At 39.8% G+C, this 22,564-nt stretch overlaps 1 protein-coding gene across 3 annotated transcripts in view; it reads left to right on the forward strand.

Annotated features, from left to right (window-relative positions):
* The first annotated feature begins 9,344 nt into the window (after positions 1–9,344).
* The window catches only part of LOC110508726 (sodium- and chloride-dependent glycine transporter 1), an 87,502-nt gene continuing 74,282 nt past the window's right edge, over positions 9,345–22,564 (forward strand). For all 3 annotated transcript variants that reach the window (XM_036966943.1, XM_036966942.1, XM_036966945.1), the window contains exon 1: positions 9,345–9,491. The gene's annotated coding sequence lies outside the window, so the exon portion shown is untranslated. The remainder of the gene's footprint in view (positions 9,492–22,564) is intronic.

Below are 22,564 nucleotides of genomic sequence, written 5' to 3' on the forward strand. Positions count from 1 at the left end.
TGTAACTCCTAAATTCCAGCAAATGTACAAAGCCAATTTTGTTCCCTTGTTTGATACAATAAGACAGGATCTGGAGTGCTGGAACTCTCTCCCGATTTCTTGGTTGTGTAGAATATCCCTCTTGAAAATGAAAATTTTACCTAGACTACTTTACCCAATCCAAATGATCCCAGTATTACTCTCCAATAAGGTAATAAAGGATGTAAATGGATGGCTAAGTTCCTTTATATGGAGTAAACGCAAGCCAAGACTTAAGATGGCAATATTGCAGCTGCCAAGTTCGGGCGGCTTGGAACTGCCCAATATCAGGTTCTATCAGTGGTGTGCCCACCTATGTTATATTTCTGACTGGATCACAAATGATGACTCCTCTATTTGGTTAGACATTGAGACTTCTCTTTCAAAATACCCCTTACAGGACCTTTTATTTTTCATAAGTTTCAAGTCTGTAGAAGATCACTGCAATAATCCCATTACACTTAACACACTCAAAGTATGGAGGTCAGTTCAACGCTTCCTAGGAAGGTCCAAACTAACCTCTACTCTTACCCCAATTTTTAACAACCCAGATGTTAGTCCAGGATTGCTGGATGCTGGCTTTAACTCTTGGCTTAATAAGGGCATACGCAGACTAAATTACTAATTTGCTGATAAGATTTTATTGTCATTTGAGCAGATGGTTGAGAAATATCGACTCCCAAATCAGGACTTTTTCCGCTTCCTACAAGTAAGACATTATATTCTGAAGAGCACCACCTTAATTGGTAATCCTGATGTGTCTGTCATTGAAATAATGCTTTTTTTCCCACAAACGAAAATGTCTGTAAGTCTGTTTTATGATGCTTTAAGGTCCTTTTCTGCTGTCAACACACAGAGGGTGAAACAAGTGTGGGAGAAAGAATTGTCTGTTACTATTGACGAAGAGATGTGGGAGGACATTTGGAGATATGCAAAAACAATATCTATATGTAATCGTACTAGAGCAATCCAATTAAGAATAATACACAGATTGCATATATCCCCAAATCGCAGACATGCTTTTAGCCCCACTTCCTCTTCTCCTCAGTGTCTTAAATGCAAAACTGATACAGGCACCCTAACACATTGTTTATGGCCATGTACCAAAATACAAAGATACTGGTCTGGTGTTCTGCAAGAAATTGAAAAGATCCTAGGGGTTGATCTAGAATTGGACCCAGTTTCTTTACTGTTAGGTCTCCCTAGTAGGCATGTTACTTCTGTGGGTAAAAGGAGGCTTTACAACATCCTTACCTTCGCAGCGAGGAAAAACATCCTTTTACAGCGGATTAGTGATAAGGTTCCTTCTATTAAAGATTGGCATAAGATACTATTTGAATGGGTGCCTCTGGAATATCTGACATGTACATTGCATTCTAAAACAGACAAGTTCTACAAAGTATGGGAACCTTATCTAAATTACCTAGAACCTGAGGTATCAGCTATTATGCTGCAAGGATTCTCTTAGAATGGCGGGGATCTATGTATTTCAGAACTACACTGTACGTTCCATATGTGGAACCTAACTTCTTGGTTTAAACTGAGCTTTTTTGTTTAATTTCTGTTTGTAAGTTTGTTTAAAATGTATGTATTGAGAGACGCAATGATGGGGATGGGGTGAGAGAAGCACCGAGCGGGAAGAGGAAAATGGTGTACATATGTATGGGTGTGTGTGTATGTACACATGTGTGAGTGCCTCTGTTGTTGTATCTATTAATATGGGTGAAAATTGTGAAATTCCCCCCAAAAATACTGTTACAAAAAAAAGAATGACCAAGTGTCCCTGTGTAGAATTTCCACAACAATTTGATGATTGATTCTGCCTGCTGAGCTTTCCAGTGGGGGTCTGCGAGGAAAACCGGGGTGCATTTTATGAAGTGTGAGGGAAATTCCCGTCTGACCAAAAGATGACAAGACCCGACCAGACCCTTACTATGAGTTGACCAGGATGAGACACGTCATCCACGAACAATTGAGGGGCATATCTTCTGATTTCAGTAAGTCAATTGAAATGAATTTGTATAAAAATAGAAAAGAATACTAATAAAACCAATAAAACTAAAGATATAAATGGAGAAGGGTACCACTAGACCTAAGTCAAGTAATTGCATAAAGTGAATGTGGAAGTGAGAGTATGAAAGAGCTGTGTGTCTGAATGGATACCCCAACTGTTAGCTGAGTTTTTCAATCTATAATGTTATCTACAGTTATTTGTATATGTATAGGAAGTAGTGGCAAGCTAGTCTTAGGAGAAGGCTAGAGTGAATGCAGGAGGCCCCACTGACAATTATCTGTAGGCATTTATAAGATAAGTGTCTACGTAGTCTGAGAATCACTGGCTAGTCTTAGAGAAGGCTAGAGTGAGGACAGAGAGGCCCCACTGACAATTGTCTGTAGCCATTTATAAGAGAAGTGTCTACGTGGTCTGAGAATCACTGGCTAGTCTTAGAGAAGGCTAGAGTGAGGACAGAGAGGCCCCGCTGACAATTGTCTGTAGGCATTTATAAGAGAAGTGTCTATGTGGTCGAGAACCACTGGAACCGTTGAAAATGCATACATAAAGATGTATAACGTTATATAGGGATTCTGTATGGAGATATTAAATAAGAGAGTATTATTTCCGAATATGAGCTATTCTATATAGAAATATACATATGGTGCATAGGAAGTAACGACAGGAGAATGGTTGAACATGCACATGGAGTAATAAGGGAGATTACTGAGTGTTTGAGAATGTGGATGTGAATGTGGATGTGAAAGTTGTGTGAGTGTGGAAAGGACATGTTAAGCTGATTGAAATTTGGATATTAACTTTTTAAGGCTAGGGGGCAGTATCATGAATTCCGGATGACTGACGTGCCCAAAGTAAACTGCCTGTTACTCAGGCCCACATGCTAGGATATCCATATGATTGGTAGCATTGGATAGCAAACATTCTAGTTTCTAAAACTGTTAACATAATGTCTGTGAGTATAACATAACTGATAGGCCATTTCAATGCAATCTTATGGGATATTCAAAAAAATTCCTCCCAGATTGCAGTTCCTATGGCTTCCACTAGATGACAACAGTCTTTAGAAAGGGTTTCAGGCTTGTTTTTTGAAAAACAAACGAGTAGTTGTAATTTTTCCAAGGTGTCTCTCATTAGAAAAGTAGTCTTGTTGCACGCATGAATGAGGTGCTCGCTCTTCGTTATTTATCTTACCCATTGAACATACTATTCTTCGTCCTAAATTATATTGTTTATTTAGATATTAGAGTCCCTGAGGATTAATTATAAACATTGTTTGACTTATTTGGATGAACTTTACTGGTAACTTTTAGGATTCGTTTGTATGCATGTTGAAAGAGTGGATTACCGAATCAAGCGTGCCAACTAAATGGACATTTTTGGGATATAAAGAAGGACTTTACTGAACAAAATTTGTTCACAACCATTTGTTGTGTAGCTGGGACCCTTGGGATTGCAAACAGAGGAAGATCTTCAGGTAAGTGATTTCTTTTATCGCTATTTGAGATTTTGTGACGCCTGTGCTGGTTTGGAAAAGTATTTTGTTGTGGGGCGCTTTCCTCAGATAATCGCATGGTATTCTTTCACGGTAAAGCCTTTTTGAAATCTGACAATGCGGTTGGATTAACTTCTTAAGGTATAGGGGGCAGCATTTTCACTTTTGGATAAATAGCGTGCCCAATTTCAACTTCCTGCTACTCATGCCAAGACTATAAGATATGCATATTATTAGTAGATTTGGATAGAAAACACTCTGAAGTTTATAAAACTGTTTGAATCATGTATGTGAGTATAACAGAACTTATGTAGCAGGCAAAACCCAGAGGACTAACCATTCAGATTTTTTTTGGAGGTCTCTGTCTGTTCACTGAGTTCTCATTGGCTAACTTCACAACAGTATCTCGGACCTGCCTGGTGTGTTCCTTGTTCTTCATGATGCTCTCTGCGCTTTTAACGTACCTCTGAGACTATCACAGTGCAGGTGCATTTATACGGAGACTTGATTACACACAGGTGGATTATATTTATCATCATTAGTCATTTAGGTCAACATTGGATCATTCAGAGATCCTCACTGAACTTCTGGAGAGTTTTCTGCACTGAAAGTAAAGGGGCTGAATAATTTTGCACGCCCAATTTTTCAGTTTTTGATTTGTTAAAAACATTTGAAATATCCAATAAATGTCGTTCCACTTCATGATTGTGTCCCACTTGTTGTTGATTCTTCACAAAAAAATACAGTTTTATATCTTTATGTTTGAAGCCTGAAATGTGGCAAAAGGTCGCAAAGTTCAAGGGGGCCGAATACTTTCGCAAGGCACTGTATGCTACCCTCTTTGTTTACTGTTGTGCTATCATCAGATAATAGATAATGAGATAATAGTTTTTTTATTAAAAAAAAATATAAATGTTGTATTATTATTATAAACAAAACAAATGCAAAAACATAAATATACAAACAAGAGTACATAAACCTAACAGACATATTACATATTGAGACACAATTTGTCCAAAAGTTTTATCGTACGTATTGCTTTTTTGTTTTTACACTTACTGATAGAATTTAAATATTATTTTGAAATTATCTTAAACAATGTGAAGAGGGGTTTGTTCTCTGCCCACTTCATTTTATGGATAAAGAATCTGCCATGAAAAATAAACAAATTAACAATGAAAGTTAAATCAGGGTCCAACGCTCGGATCAACCCTTAAAGAGACAGGGTGGGTCTAAAGCTTAAGAGGGTGTGAATGATGCTGAATTGGGTGTAGACGAAGAAGGGCACTCCAGTGGAGTCAAAAAAACATTCCACTGAGCTAAAGGGTAGAGCTGCCGCTTCAAGATGCGGGACTCTAACCCGGAAGTTTATAAGAAATCCTGCTATGCCCTCCGATGAAGCATCAAATAGGCAAAGCGCCAATACAGGACTAAGATTGAATCGTACTACACCGGCTCCGATGCTCGTCGAGTGTGGCAGCCCCTGCAAACTATTACAGACTACAAAGTGAAGAAACATTTGCCAAAACAAACAGTCTGTCACACCCTGACCATAGAGAGCTGTTTATTCTCTAGGTTGGTTAGGTTGGGGTGTGATTAAGGGTGGGTTATCTAGGGGAATTGTATATCTATGTTGGCCTGGTATGGTTCCCAATCAGAGGCAGCTGTTTATCGTTGTCTCTGATTGGGGATCATATTTAGGTAGCCATTTCCCCATTGTGCTTTGTGGGATCTTGACTTTGGATAGTTGCCTGTGAGCACTATGTTAGTTTCATGTTTCGTTTGAGTTTATTGTTTTGATATGCTGTGTGTTTCACTTAGTAATAAAAAGATGTGGAACCCAGATCACGCTCATCACAATCATCAGAGAGAAACAAATTGCGCTGTATTTGATGTTCTGCCCCCAGCAGGCAACAATACAAAAATGCACCACAACACGAAATGTCATGTACCCAATACTTCCAATTGCAACATCATGTGTTCCTGGAATATGTCTCGATCTATTTAGTGCAGAGAATGTTCTTTCTACTGATGCAGTGGACACTGGAATTGTCAAAACTAGACAGGAAAGCAGATACAATTGATGCATACAATCAATTAGTCTCTTCTGCTGGAGAAAGTAGAGCAGATCAGCCGGGCTCTTACACTCAAAGTCAGACATTGAATACATAACGGTGAGTTCTGTTTTAAATCAAAATTAGGGCCATAGCTTTCCTCGAGACATGAGAACGCAGCGTTTGGAAGGTTTGGCATTTCTCTATATATTGGGAGCTTTTGTGGGTCAAGGAGGGCAAGGAACACGAGCCTTTCATGGTCATTGAACCGGTTTCTTAGCTGAGTGACAATGTTGTCGATGATCGCACTGTGTGGCTGTATGTACTGCCCGTATATGTCTCCTTATGTCTTCAAATGTCTCCTTGCATATGTGTCCTGCGCCCCCTTGGTACTCCGGTCTCACTCAGTGTCCTCGTAGATGGAATCAAAATTTACCTCTTTGTGGTGTTGCAGAAGTCGTCCACCCTTGACAAGCAGAACTGCATGTCAAACTCCCTGTTCTGCAAATATTCCAAATAGCACTCCGGAGTACGCAAATATGGAGTAGAACGCGGATAGCAGGAAGCAGAACTCGAGGCTTGTCAGATGCATCATGTATCCATCTGCGCTGTGAACGGTGTCTTCATCAGAGTCATCGTGATGTTTTCAAAGAGTTCAATGAGTTCTGCCTTTTTTCCCTACACAGTGTAAACTAAGCATGAGAAGTTCCATCGTGTTGGCGCCACTCTGGGTAGTCTTCGCTGGCATATTTCATCCAGTAGTTTTGTTCGTTTGACAGATCTTGAGAAAAATGCTGCTAGGTCACCAAGATGAGAAAAAATAATCTTGCATTCTTTTAGTTTACCAGCACCTTGTGACATCACCAGATTAAGAGCGTGCGCATCGCAATGAATGAACAGAGTTTGCGAGAGTTTCTTTCACCTTGGTTTGTACTTCTTTATACCAGAGGCCATGACTGCGGCCCCATCGTAACACTGCGCCACAACTTTGGCCATGCATTCACACTCCTCTAAAAAGCTCATAATTCGGGCAGCAACCGCTTCTGCCTGTTTATCCTGTTACATCCTCAAATTTGAAAAACCTTTCCTTCACACCACCATCGGTAGTGTAACGGAACACATAAGAAATTTGGGCTACATTGCTGATGTCTGTCGTCTTGTCAACCATGATGGTTACAAAGGGGGTTTTCTTCAATTCTTCCTTCATGACATTTGTCATTGCATTCGCGACCGCGTGTTTCAGGTCATTTTCGATTTAGCTGGAAGTACTTGTGAATACGGTAGCCGTGGCCAAATGGCAGTTTAACGTGCTGTCATACTCAACCAAGAAATCCACTATTTCCAAGTAGTTTCCCTTATTAGCTGATTCTTTACCCTCATCATGTCCTCTGAATGCTAAAACTTGCTAGCCTAAAAACACAACCGTATGAATAAGGCGCTTTAGAATCTCCCTGTTGTGCCTGATTTTATCATTGTGAGCAAGTGTCTCATTGCGCCATTGCTCGTTAAGAAGATGGTCTACTATTGTTTCCCCAAATGTTTTTAAGCACACTATAGCTCGCAGGTGTGAAGTTGAGTTGTGGTGTCAAAGTGCTGACTTTCTCAATCAAGCTAAATCTTTGAAACCAGTTGTCCAGGTTGAGCTGTTATCGGTGCTGAAGAGTAGGCAATTCCAACAGTAAAGCTTTTTTTGTCAGCTCACAGCTGGTTATCCACGGATAGCACTCATAATTATTAACTTGAAAATGCCTTTCAAAACTCTTTCCTGGTTGCACCAAATCAGGCAGTGCAGGAGTTGGGTCTCCCGGTCTGTACAAGATTGAACTTTTCATTAAAAGCTAGTCTTGAAAAGGGCGATGCTAACACTTTAGCCACGACATCGTCCTCAATACTCTCTCTGCAGTTTCCATCACCATCGTTACATACTAGGCTCAAGCGTGAGAAAACAAGATAAGGCTCGTTATTGGCTCTGAATAAGTGACGTATTCTTAGGCCCTGTAGAGGGCCTTGAGGCATCATACAATTGTCCCACCTATTACGAGACAATTTGTGATTGGTTGATTCTACTGTCATTCCAAAATACTGCTTTATTTTAAGTCAATGTCATTGGCTGTTGTTTTCTATTCAAAGCCTGAGGGCCTAGCCAATGAGCATTGAGCCCAGCTTGATTATTTCTACCAAGAGATGGCCAAAGAAAAATTCAGATATTTTTTTCTCTCAGATATTAACCCTTCTTTTTCCAACACAAACGGAATAAATTCAATAGGAAGATCCTTACAATTAAGACAAAATTACAAATTATAATATATACAGTTTTATGGGGTGGCAGGTAGCCTAGCGGTTAGTGTTGCACTAGTAACCGAAAGGTTGCAAGATCGAATCCCCAAACTGACTGGCAAAAATCTGTCATTCCGCCACTGAACAGGGCAGTTAACCCACTGTTCCCAGGACATCATTGAAAATAAGAATTTGTTCCTAACTGACTTGCCTAGTTTAATAAAGATTTTAAAAAATGTGTATTTATTCTTAGGCCCTCTCTGAGGGTGTAGAGGACCCAGGCGGTTCCCCACTGCTCTCCACCCAATGTCAAAATGGGTAATTGCAGGAAATTTGCTGTAAAACAGAGATTGCTTTTGTTAATCCCTGCCCCTTTGCGAATTAGTAGGTAGAATTGCAGAAATCTTGCTTTAAAACGGCAACATTTTCTTTATTCCCCATGGCAAAATGTGTTGAATTGCAGGAAATTAAATGGTTCTCACCTAAAAATGTTTTGCAGCGAGGTGGAGGGCACCCCAACCAAATACCCTTTTACGGCCGTCAAAACGGCTAGAGCAAGCGCTGGAACGAAGCAAAGCTGCATTTTATAAGTATTACAACAGGGAACAGGGCCCATGTAATACAATGGGAAGCCTCTCTCTCTCCCCAGACTGTATTGTCGAAACTTGCCACTACGCAGCGCACTGCACTGCCTTCTCTGAAATCCCCTACGACTCAGCCTCCCGCCTGTTTTAACAACGAGGTAAAGCATTATCTATCGCTGAATTAGATTTCATCCTTTAGCCTACTCATTTTCTTAACCTCTTCTTCTGAATGAAATAGCTGTCTCTCTTCAATGACATGTGGATGCCATCATCATCATTTGAACGCCACAGCTGTCTCTCTCCACTGACATTGGCAAAGACATCCTGTGAATGATACATACATACTTGTAGACAGCTATTAGATTTGATATTATCCTGAGATTGTCATTGCTCATTCCATGATATAGGATGGCTAAATTACAATGCATAGTAGGCTATTGCTTAAGCTTTCCTGTTTCTTGCAGACCGATTTATCACACAAAGGACCTATTTCGTTCTCAGCATGTGCACGCACGCACGCAGGCTTCAAAAATATGTCAGAAAACCTACATGACCTAAAGTGTGATCATCATGCATGATAGTAGGCTATCGCTTATCATCATCATCATTTGTTTGAGGGGGAGGTTGGGGTGGTAAAATCATTGATTTATTCCACAGTTTCAGTTCAGCCGGACAAGTTTAGCCTAGGCTACTTTGTTGTGTTCATTTACACCACAGGACAAGACATGTCCATTCTAACAGGTCGGTGAAGAACAAGGTAGCTTACTAGAAATGGGGTCTTGGATGGGACTGATTAAACAGGTTGTGGCGGCCATGTAGATCATATTAAATGAATCATTTTAATTATCCTATTAGTATTATATGTAGGTGGCTGGATCAATGCACGCGCAGCAGCTCATAATTCAAGACCCCTTGTGGGCGTAGAAAATGATTGAGAAAAAAAGGAGGAGGGACAGAAACTCCGCGAAGAGGAAGACTTCAGACAAGGTGATGCAACTGAAAATTCCGAATTGACACAACCTGCCACCAGATCTATACGATACCACGCTATGGTAAGCAATCAATGACAAAACATTGCAATAAGATGATCATACATTATTATAGCTAGCTTTCTTGGTACGTTCAGTAGTTTGAATAGGAGCATCAATCAACTTTAATGTTAACCCACAGTAAAGACATGGGCACGTAACTTAGGCTATAGCCATGTGTGGATGCTGAAATATGATTTTTTTTTGCCTTGACTTTACTGAAGTTAATTAAAATTAGCTTGCTAGTTAGCTAGTTGTTTACTCCGAGAATGATACACATTTTGGTAAGAAGGACGAGATAAATAGCAATTTCAACCGCTAGCCCACAAACTGTTAGCTTATTCACTCCAGTTATAACAGGTTATCTACAACTGGCTGTACTTACTAGTGGTAATATCACCGTTACTTCTTGTTGAATAAACTCATGCTACAGTTGTGCCGTGGTTACAGATATTTAAAACCAATTTCAACATTGCTACTCAACACGTGGCAGTGTCAGATAACGTTAACGGTAGGCTACTTCCCTAGTTGTTGTTATGACATCATGGAATGGATATGTTGACGATTCTCACAGCGTATTTTACCAGACATTAGATGCTGTGAGAATCATCAACATATCCATTCACTGATGTCAGGGCTTCATCAATATAGAAGACATCTCTGTGGTTTCATAAAGCAACGTTGGACATTTCTCAACAAGTTAACTTAGCTTAAAGAGGTCAACCAATATTAAAGGCACATTCTGCCGTTTCAACATCCTGACACTGTTTGGTAAACTGAGGGATTGGGCTTGGTCAGCCTGGGGAAATAGCGTAGCTCATCATCCTATAATTCATAGATCAAGCTGGTGTTATTAGACATATTTTGGGGCCTGTTTGTTCACACTCAAATGATAGGAAAACATAAACAATGGACTATTAGAGCCTGAGATCTTCCATTATGACAATATGATACAGTTATACTAAGCATGAGACATTTGTAAGTTATATTTAACTAATTTCACCTAATTTTGGACTGTAGCTTTAATTTAACACCTGTAATCCCCATGAACATTTGTGGATTTCCCCTATTTAATGTGTTTGTTAGTAACAGTAACCTTTGGTTATTGTCAGTTGTTGTCTATAACCATACTCACTCTGATGCTTGTGTAAAAGCTGGGAAATAGGCTATGTCTTTAAAAGTCTTGTGAGAATTTTCAAATGGCTAAACAATTATTTGGTTTATTAGTTCCTGAGTGACTGTTATTGTTATTAGTGGCAGTGTGATTTTTTTCAAAATGCCTATTTCTTCCCATGCTGCTGCTGTGAAGTGGTGCTACCCCCAGAGGTCAATGTTGCCATTGCAAATATGATGGTTGTAATGGTGTAATATTACTTGTCTCAGTATTTCAACAGGTTGGACCGAAACCAGTTTAAAATAATATGATGCATTCATGTCAGTTTTATGTATAGTATGAGTTTTTTTTCTCTTTTCATATTTTTAAAATAGGGTACTTTGTCAGGTACAGGTACGTAGACTACTACTATGGCTTTTGAAGTCATCTAGGTTTCTTTCATTTAAATATCCACCCTAAACATCACCTTGTTTACGAGGATTATTTTCCAAATGTCAAAAATACTCTACATAAAACATTTGTTGTAGCCTAGTATAACTACTACTATGGTTTGGGGATATTTTTACAATCATCACTTACACTGAGTGTACAAAACATTAGGAACACCTTCCTAATATTGAGTTGCACCCCCTTTTGCCCTCAGAACAGCCTCCATTCGCTGGGGTATGGAAAGAGTTCCACAGGGATGCTGGCACATGTTGACTCCAATGCTTCACACAGTTGTGTCAAGTTGGCTCAATGTCCTTTGGGTGGTGGACCATTCTTGATACACGCTGTTGAGTGCAGAAACCAAAGCAGTGTTACAGTTCTTGACTCACTCAAACCAGTACGCCTGGAACCTACTAGCATACCTGGCTCAAAGGCACTTAAATATTTTGTCTTGCCCATTCACCCTCTGAATGGCACACATACACAATCCAAGTCTCAATTGTCAGGTGTTCCTAATGTCCAATCAACATTTTTGTTTTAACTGTTTGGACTAATAATTAGCCTACACCCCTGGGGTGTATTCATTATGGAAACCGTTCAAGAACCAAACTGACGCAAATGGAACGAAACGGGACTTACCTGAATTTGTCTAATAGAAAACTCTTGCTTGCGTTTTCCGTTTGGAGTAAACAGTTTGTAACAAAATGTTTTGCAACAGACTAAACGTTTTGCCACAGAATCGGCATGAGGAAGCCTTGAGACATGGATGTGACATGGATGACAATTGAGACATGGATGTGTGCCATTGAGGGTTAATGGGCAAATCAAAAGATTTAAGATCCTTTGAACGGGTTATGGTAGTAGGGGCAAGGCACACTGGTTTGTGTCAATAACTACAACACTGCTGGGTTTTTCACACTCAACTGTTTCTGTATCAAGAATGGTCAACCACCCAAAGGACATCAAGCCAACTTGACAACTGTGGGAAGCATTGGAGTCAATATGGGCCAGCTTTCAAAACCTTGTAGAGTCCATGCCCCAACAAATTGAGGATATTCTGAGGGCAAAAGGAGAGGTGCAACTCAATATTAGGAAAGGGTTCTTACTGTTTTTTTTACACTGTATAGGCCTAAATCAAAGGCATGTGTGGTAGGTCTAGTAAGCTTGTAATACATACAGTTTAAGTCAGAAGTTTACATACACTTAGGTTGGAGACATTAAAACTAGTTTTTCAACCACTCCACAAATTTCTTATTAACAAACAAGTCGGTTAGGACATCTACTTTGTGCATGACACATGTACTTTTTCCAACAATTATTTACAGACAGATTATTTCACTTATAATTCACTGTATCACAATTCCAGTAGGTCAGAGGTTTACATACACAATGTTGACTGTGCCTTTAAACAGCTTGGAAAATTCCAGAAAATGATGTCATGGCTTTAGAAGCTCTGATAGGCTAATTGACATCATTTGAGTCAATTGGAGGTGTACCTGTGAATGTTTTTCAAGGCTTACCTTCAAACTCAGTGCCTCTTTGCTTGACATCATGGGAAACTCAAAAGAAATCAGCCAAGACCTCAGAAAAAACATTGTAGACCTCCACAAGTCTGGTTCATCCTTGGGAGCAATTTCCAAACACTTGAAGGTACCACGTTCATCTACAAAAACAATAGTACCCAAGTATAAACACCATGGGACCACGCAGCCGTCATACCGCTCAGGAAGGAGACGCGCTCTGTCTCCTAGAGATTAACTTACTTTGCTGAGAAAAGTGCAAATCAATCCCAGAACAACAGCAAAGGACCTTGTGAAGATGCTGGAGGAAACAGGTACAAAAGTATCTATATTCACAGTAAAATGAGTCATATATCAACATAACCTGAAAGGCCGCTCAGCAAGGAAGAAGGCACTGCTCCAAAACCGCCATAAAAAAGCCAGACTACGGTTTGGAGAAATGTCCTCTGGTCTGATGAAACAAAAATAGAACTGTTTAGCCATAATGACCATCGTTATGTTTGGAGGAAAAAGGGGGGGCTTGCAAGCCAAAGAACACCATCCCAACCGTGAAGCACGGGGGTGGCAGCATCATGTTGTGGGGGTGCTTTGCTGCAGGAGGGACTGGTGCACTTCACAAAATCGATGACATCATAAGAATGGAAAATTATGTGGCTATATTGAAGCAACATCAAGACATCAGTCAGGAAGTTTATACCATTTGTATTTCATTAACCTTTGACTATTGGATGTTCTTATAGGCACTTTAGTATTGCCAGTGTAACAGTATAGCTTCCGTCCCTCTCCTCGCTCCTACCTGGGTTCGAACCAGAAACACAGCGACAACAGCCACCATCAAAGCAGTGTTACCCATGCAGAGCAAGGGAAACAACTACTAGAAGGCTCAGAGCGAGTGACGTTTGAAACGCTATTAGCACGTGCTAACTGGCTAGCTATTTCACTTCGGTTACACCAGCCTCATCTCGGGAGTTGATAGGCTTGAAGTCATAAACAGCGCAATGCACAACGAAGCTGGCAAAACGCACGAAAGTGCTGTTTGAATGAATGTTTACGCGCCTGCTCTGCCTACCACCGCTCAGTCTGCTACTTAGATACTTGTATGCTTGTATGCTCAGTCAGATTATATCTATCTAGCAGGACAAGCTAGATAATATCTAGTAATATCATCAACCATGTGTAGTTAACTAGTGATTATGATTTATTGTTTTTTTATAAGAGAAGTTTAATGCTAGCTAGCAACTTATTTTGGCTTACTGCATTCGCGTAACAGGCAGTCAGTCTCCTTGTGGAGTGCAACGAGAGAGAGGCAGGTTGTTACTGCGTTGGACTAGTTAATTGTAAGGTTGCAAGATTGGATTTCCCGAGCTGACAAGGTGAAAATCTGTCGTTCTGCCCCTGAACGAGGCAGTTAACCCACCGTTCCTAGGACGTCATTGAAAATAAGAATGTGTTCTTAACTGACTTGCCTAGTTAAAAAAAGGTATGATTTTTTTGGGCGGGGGGGGCAAATCGGCCCCCAAAAATACAGATTTCCAATTGTTATGAAAACTTGAAATCGTCCCTAATTAATTGGCCATTCCGATTAATCGGTCGACCTCTAGCCAAGACCATACAACGGTTTAACTGGACAGGTTCCACTCAAAACAGGCCTCGCCATGGTCGACCAAAGAAGTTGAGTGCACGTGCTCAGCGTCATATCCAGAGGTTGTGCTGCCAGCATTGCTGCAGAGGTTGAAGGGGTGGGGGTTCAGCCTGTCAGTGCTCAGACCATACGCATCAAATTGGTCTGCATGGCTGTTGTCCCAGAATGAAGCCTCTTGTAAAGATGATGCACAAGAAAGCCCGCAAACAGTTTGCTGAAGACAAGCAGACTAAGGACATGGACTACTGGAAAGTCCGCTAAGTTTTTCTCTCCACTTTTCCGGGCAATTTGCATAACGGCACCAATGCTGTGGTCATTCTCTGTAAAAAATATTAGGTTAGAGGCTATGCATCCTATTGGATGAATCATGAAAGGAGCTTGGCTACATTTAATTCACTTGCACCCCACTGAATAAGAAGAAATGTAAAACTGGCATTTTAGGAAACGTTTTGAATGGACATAGAGAATTAGTGAAATTATACGCACCCACCTAAAACACCATCAAAGCCACCTGCAGCGCTTCTCACTCAAACATAAGCAAATCACATTAGTCCTTTCCCAAAAATGTATTAAAAACCTTGCCTTAGCATCAACTCCTTTCTGTCAGATATAAAAAAAATTGTCTACATAATAGGATGATGCAAAATCAATGTAGCCTATCATATAAATCAACAGGGGAAGTTTTCAGGGGGATATATAGAGACAGCTGTGATAGGCATGAAGATGAAATTGACAACCATTAGAAAATTGAAACACATGCATGACAACCTGTCCATAGCCTAATGATCAATCTGTCCATAGCCTATTGACCAACCTGTCCATAGCCTAATGATCAACCTGTCCATAGCCTATTGATCAACCTGTCCATAGCCTATTGATCAACCTGTCCATAGCCTATTGACTAACCTGTCCATAGCCTATTGATCAACCTGTCCATAGCCTATTGACTAACCTGTCCATAGCCTATTGATCAACCTGTCCATAGCCTATTGACTAACCTGTCCATAGCCTATTGATCAACCTGTCCATAGCCTAATGATCAACCTGTCCATAGCCTATTGATCAACCTGTCCATAGCCTATTGATCAACCTGTCCATAGCCTATTGACTAACCTGTCCATAGCCTATTGATCAACCTGTCCATAGCCTATTGACTAACCTGTCCATAGCCTATTGATCAACCTGTCCATAGCCTAATGATCAACCTGTCCATAGCCTATTGATCAACCTGTCCATAGCCTAATGGTCAGCCGTTGATTTTAGTAAAGCAATGGGTGGTAATTTTGACACTACATTTTCATTTGAGTGCTTTATCTAAATCTGTGCAACCACTTACTGATAAGGGTAAACGCCGGCAGATATTTTTTTATTTTACGGTTGCCTATAGCATGTAGTCACCTAGATTCACTTTAGCAGGTCTATAATATGTAGCATAATATATAGACTATATGAATGATGCATTCATATATTAATTAACTTCTATCTTAAATATCTCTCTGTCTTCACTGTTTTCTTCTTGCACAATTCACGCCACTCCACTGACCTATCTCTTCCTCCTCTTTCTAGCTCTTGAACGAGTGGCCTATTTATAGACAATGAACAGCAATATAGTTTGAAACATATTTCGAGCTATTTTTAAAAACAAATATAGGCCTATTTTAGGAGAGAAGCATCGATCGATCCCCTTGCTTGCTGAAAGGCTATAAAATAGGCTACAGCATTGACAATGCACTGGCAGGGAAGTTTGAATGGTGAGAGCGATGTGTAGCCTAGCTCTGGTATGATGTGATAACATTGGCTAAATTGATACCTTGCTGCACTGATGCATTGCAAGCGTAAAAAACAGGCAGAGAGAAATGAATTGATTGATTCACATCATGAATCCACAAACCTGTCAGTAGCAGTGCATGGCCTGTTAGTGGCGGTGTCCCAGATAACAATTTCTATTGGTCAATATCTTATTTTCGCATGCGAAGACGTAAAAATCGAACCAGTTACGAATAAATAATTGATTGATTTTTGGAGGACGATATTCACTTATCGTATTTTTTCTTCTTCTTCCGAATGTGTCTGACGAAAATAACGGACTTGGTGAGAAAGAGCCTTTCCTAAAAAATAGGCCTTTTACAAGATTAAATCATTACAGGAGCGTTTGATTCTTATTAAAGAGTTCAGACAGGCTACTTTAGAGAACTTTCTGAATGGACATATAGGCCTATAGAGAGAATCAGTGAACTGACACGCACACCCACGTAAAAGGACCCGTCAATCAAAGCCACCAGTATGTCAGACTCAAGCAAATATTTATCCTTTCCTTAAAATCTTTTGTAAATAGGGGGCAGTATTTTCATTTTTGGAAAAATAACGTTCCCGTAGTAAATGGGATATTTTGTCAGGACAAGATGCTAGAATATGCATACAATTGACAGCTTAAGATAGAAAACACTCTAAAGTTTCCAAAACTGTAAAAATATTGTCTGAGAGTATAACAGAACTGATATTGCAGGCGAAAGCCTGAGAAAAATTTAATCCCGGAAGTGCCTCATGTTTTGAAAGCGCTGCGTTCCAATGCGTCCCTATTGAGCAGTGAATGGGCTATCAACCAGATTAGCAAGGTGTCTACAGCATTGTGACGTAGTTTTACGCATTTATGTTGAAGAATACCCGTAAGCGGCTACATTGCGTAACTGGTCACCTGATGGCTCCCAGAGTGATTCTCGCGTAAAATACAGAGGTAGCCATTATTCCAATCGGTCCTTCTGAAAAACCAATTGTCGTGGTGGATATATTATCGAATAGATATTTGAAAAACACCTTGAGGATTGATTATAAACAACGTTTGCCATGTTTCTGTCGATATTATGGAGCTAATTTGGAATATTTTTCGGCGTTTTCACGACTGCAATTTCCGGGGGATTTCTCAGCCAAATGTGAAGAACAAACGGAGCTATTTCGCCTACAAAAATAATATTTTTGGAAAAAGGGAACATTGGCTATCTAACTGGGAGTCTCGTGAGTGAAAACATCCTAAGCTCATCAAAGGTAAACGTGACCAAGTTACCTGCTGCTAGCTGGACAAAATGCTATGCTAGGCTATCGATAAACTTACACAAATGCTTGTCTAGCTTTGGCTGTAAAGCATATTTTGAAAATCTGAGATGACAGGGTGATTAACAAAAGGCTAAGCTGTGTCTCAATATATTTCACTTGTCATTTTCATGAATAGGAAGATTTTCTAGGAAGATTTATGTCCGTTGCGTTATGCTAATTAGTGTCAGTCGATGATTACGCTCCCTCATGCGGGATGGAGAGTCATTAGAGGTTAAAATTTATTAAAACTTATTAAAAAACCTTTCCGAAAGTAAGGTATAAGATAATGAATTGACAAGGAATGTATGAAGGGGAGAGACAGCTATGCGATAGTATGAAGATGAAATTGACAATCATTAAAATAGAAACATATACATGGAACATGTCCATAGCCTTTTTATCAGCGTTGACAAGCAAGTATAGTGTAAAGAATCATTGTACCATCTAAACCGCTGTGAAATATATTTTCCATAACCAAAAATATAGTATTTTCAGCAGTTTGAAGCTGGAGTACAAAACCGAAAGTAAACCACACAAAAACTAAACTTAAGAACGGGAAGCATAGAAATAGTGCACATAGAACAGATCTACCGCTTCATAGACTTGCTTTCAATGAGAATGACAGATCTATAACTCACATTTTATATGTGGATTTGGTCGGGTCGCCCTCAAAAGTTACGTATTGCAGCTTTAAAAGAGACAAGCAAGCAATGAAAACATGCATTGTATAATAGAAAGTCCACACATCAAACATTTTTTTTACTGAAGTGCCATAGCCTATAGGCTAGCGCTTCTACATCCCCACACATCTAGCGGATTAGCTGCTTGAGCATCAAACGACAGTTGGAATGAGGAAGAGATGTGGACAGACTACGTTTGCAAAACAATTGCTTATGATCACTAGTAAACAGTACCACAATTAGGTCAAGTTTATCTACATGAAGATAAAGTTAATAAAAATGAATGAAAAAGGAATGCAGGACTATTTACAAGCATTTCTCTACACTTGCAATAACATCTGCCACCCATGTGTATGTGACCAATACAATTTGATTTAATTTAAACAAGTTTGAACTAATTTATGTTTCTCATGGTGGTCTTCATCCGTAGCCATCAGTTACAAAGGTATTCAGTTACCGTCACAGACATAGCTGCATTGAAATCCAACAATGCACTACATCAAAGCAGTGTGTAGCCTAGACCTACTGGGTAGACTACATTCCAGTTATCACAGTGAGTGAATGAGGAAAGTGTCTCTGTGACTCTCACTTGTGCATTGTGGTAAGACACTCAAGAGGAGGTATGGGTGAGAGACAGACAAACAGAAACAGCACGTAGGCCCTAATGGAAATTTCCCAAAGCTCTATAATGAATCTGAAAGTAGATTGCCGTGTCCACTGTGTACTTTTGCTCTCATTGTTGTTTTCGGGAGGGTGTTAGCGGTGCATATCTCACAACTAACCAGGCGTCTACAAGAGGACATTTCAGAATGCCAGCCATGCAGTATTTTGAGTAGCAGGGATTAGTGTTGCCACGTAGGGCTGTGGCGGTCACAAAAATTTGTCAGCCCAGTGATTGTCAAAGAAATAACTGTCGGTCTTTTGGTAATTGACGTTAATTAACATAAACACATTTAGCATTTCCTGGCTTCCACACACAGCCTACAAGCCACTGATGCAGACCTTTGTAACATCTACATTTTAAAAAGTCTAATACAGCCATGTAATATAGCCTACACCTTCACAATGAATCCGTCATTTATTTTAGACAGGTCTAAAGAAGCATGATATGAAGAAAATGTAGTCTATTTCAGAAGAACAGAGTTGCATAGTTGTCCTGATCTGGCTATGCCAAATGGCTGTGGGCTACACTAGTTCATTTAGCAGACAAGATTTGCTTAGAATTCCGTGGCATTATTTTATATTATTTTATAGTATGAAAAATACAATTGAACAAAGCTGAATAAAATGGAAAGGATATTTTCTCCAAATGATTTGAGGGAGTGTGCACGAGGCTATTCTGTGTTGAGCGGTTAACAAAGAAATAGGTCCTCCTATATGCTTAATTTAGAGTTATATGCTTAGATTTGTAATACATTGTAAAGCTGCATGATGCAACTCTAGTGATGCTCTCTTAGTTTTTTTGCGCAGGCTGTACACACTTTATCAGTCTCTCATTCACAATTTGACAAGCACTTGATACTGCCTCGAATTTCACGACTGCATCCCCTTTGTGTGGCCGTAATGCACCCTAAAAAGATCCATGCCTTTTGTGGCCATTGTGCCCCTGGCCCGGTGTGCTGTGTTGTACCCTTCTCCCTGAGTGCTGCGCGCTACGAAGCACCTCTCACATGGGTCTGCATCACGTGATTGGGTCGTTCTCACAGGCTACAAGTGAAGATATATATTGGACGCAACTGCGCGTGTCCTTATACAATTCCGAGGTGCATATTGAACTGTCCACATGTACTTTTCGTCAGCCAACAAGATGAGTAGGCCTAATGAACAGCAAAATGTGTCAATGTCAGTCTACTATCCCCCATAGTACAAAAGTTTACCTATTCTGTGCGTGAAACAAATATTCCAAACATAGTCTGGGACTATTGTGGGATGCAATAGAGACTATTGTGGGATGCAATAGATCCCAAATGAATACATAAAAAAAGCATTGTGGCTGACGCAACAGATTAGAACGTTTAGCTTTAAATGTTGATAAACTATTAGTTTATTTATTCACATTATAAGCTCAGCAATGTGCACATGGTAGTAGGCTATAAGTGAAAATGTTCCATTAGTGGAAAAACACCATTCTCAAAAGAGACCGCAAATGCAATTTTGCATGTTATGCTTTTATTTTAAAGGTGCATTTTTATGGTGAAAATTCTCCCCCAAACTTGAAACTCACACACTCTTTATGTATGACAGTTAGTCTCTACATCCCTTGTAAAGCAGATGAATGTGCTTAATTTTAAGAAGTTATTTGGTCACTTTAGTTGTGACACAAACCTTATCAAACATATAGGCCTATGGGATGGGCTACATGAGGTGTGGGACTATGATTTGAAAAAGTTGGCAAAAAATGTATTTATTTCTTGCCTTATGCTGGGCATCATTCACAAGTGATAGGCTAATATTGTTATCACCCTACACCCATCACACTATTCTTGATTTATTAATCTTATCTTTACATATATTATTTTGTATTGTTAAGGTTTTCTTCCGTGGAAAGAGAGGACCAAAATGCAGCGTGGTTATTATTAAACATCTTTAATAAAGCTCAAACCACTATCTGGTGCAAACAAAGACAGGAACAATCACCCACAAAACACTCAAAGAATATGGCTGCCTAAATATGGTTCCTAATCAAAGACAACGATAAACACCTGCTTCTGATTGAGAACCACTCCAGGCAACCATAGACTTTTCTAGACAACTATACTACACCACAATCCCATAACCTACAAAAAAAAACCTAGACAAAACACACCACATAAATAACCCATGTCACGCCCTGGTCTTAGTATTTTGTGTTTTCTTTATTATTTTGGTCAGGCCAGGGTGTGACATGGGTTATTTATGTGGTGTGTTTTGTCTAGGTTTTTTTGTAGGTTATGGGATTGTGGTGTAGTATAGTTGTCTAGAAAAGTCTATGGTTGCCTGGAGTGGTTCTCAATCAGAGGCAGGTGTTTATCGTTGTCTCTGATTGGGAACCATATTTAGGCAGCCATATTCTTTGAGTGTTTGGTGGGTGATTGTTCCTGTCTTTGAATGTTTGTGCAATGTAACAAGAATATTTAGACTTAGGGATACCACCCGTTAGATAAAATACGGAACAGTTCCGCACTTCACTGAAAGAATAAATGTTTTGTTTTCTAAATTATAGTTTCCAGATTCGACCATATTAATGACCTAAGGCTTGTATTTCTGTGTGTTATTATATTATAATTAAGTCTATGATTTGATAGAGCAGTCTGACTGAGCGATGGTAGGCACCAGCAGGCTCGTAAGCATTCATTCAAACAGCACTTTCGTGCGTTTTGCCAGCAGCTCTTCGCTGTGCTTCAAGCATTGCGCTGTTTATGACTTCAAGCCTATCAACTCCCGAGATTATGCTGGTGTAACCGATGTGAAATGGCTAGCTAGTTAGCGAGGTGCGTGCTAATAGCGTTTCAAATGTCACTCGCTCTGAGACTTGGGAGTAGTTATTCCCCTTGCTCTGCATGTAACGCTGCTTCGAGGGTTGCTGTTGTCGATGTGTTCCTGGTTCGAGCCCAGAGGGATGGAAGCTATACTGTTACACTGGCAATACTAAAGTGCCTATAAGAACATCCAATAGTCAAAGGTATATGAAATACAAATGGTATAGAGAGAAATAGTCCTATAATTCCTATAATAACTACAACCTAAAACTTCTTACCTGGGAATATTGAAGACTCATGTTAAAATGAACCACCAGCTTTTATATGTTCTCATGTTCTGAGCAAGGAACTTAAACGTTAGCTTTCTTATATGGCACATATTGCACTTTTACTTTCTTCTCCAACACTTTGTTTTTGCATTATTTAAACCAAATTGAACATGTTTCATTGTTTCATTATTTATTTGAGGCTAAATTTATGTTATTGATGTATTATATTATTGATGTATTATTGATGTATCATAAGTTAAAATAAGTGTTCATTCAGAATTGTTGTAATTGTCATTATTACAAATAAATACAAAAAATAGGCCGATTCATCGGTATCAGCTTTTTTTTTGGTCCTCCAAAAATCGGTATCGGTATCGGTGTTGAAAAAATCATAATTGGTCGATCTCTAGTCCAGATTGTCTAGCCCAGCTGATTTGTACGGGTCCATGTTTTGCAGCTCTTTAAGAACATCTGCTATCTGGATTTGGGTGAAGGAGAAACACAATGTGTGTGGGGGTGGGGGGGGGGGGGTAATGCAAATAGTCTGGGTAGCCATTTGATTAGCTGTTTAGGAGTCTTGGGGCTTGGGGGTAGAAGCTGTTTAGAAGTCTTTTGGACCTTGACTTGGCGTTCTGGTACTGCTTGCCGTCAGCCACCACGTCAGCCACCATCAGTTTAATTGTGTTCCGATCTCTAATGCTTTTAGATGGTACGAGGTACACGGCAAACCGGAAGTCATTGTTTTCAATCAGAGCACGACGGTAAATGCCGTTGAGGCTGGCGGTGAATACTGTCAGGCACCACGGTAGACTGAATTTCCTCCAGAATTCAAATATTTGTTTGTTTACTGAAATCACCATAGCAACGCATACTGTCGTGCTGCCTTGCTTCCTGT

The sequence above is a fragment of the Oncorhynchus mykiss genome, chromosome 28, assembly GCF_013265735.2.
Source record: "Oncorhynchus mykiss isolate Arlee chromosome 28, USDA_OmykA_1.1, whole genome shotgun sequence".
Taxonomy (NCBI): domain Eukaryota; kingdom Metazoa; phylum Chordata; class Actinopteri; order Salmoniformes; family Salmonidae; genus Oncorhynchus; species Oncorhynchus mykiss.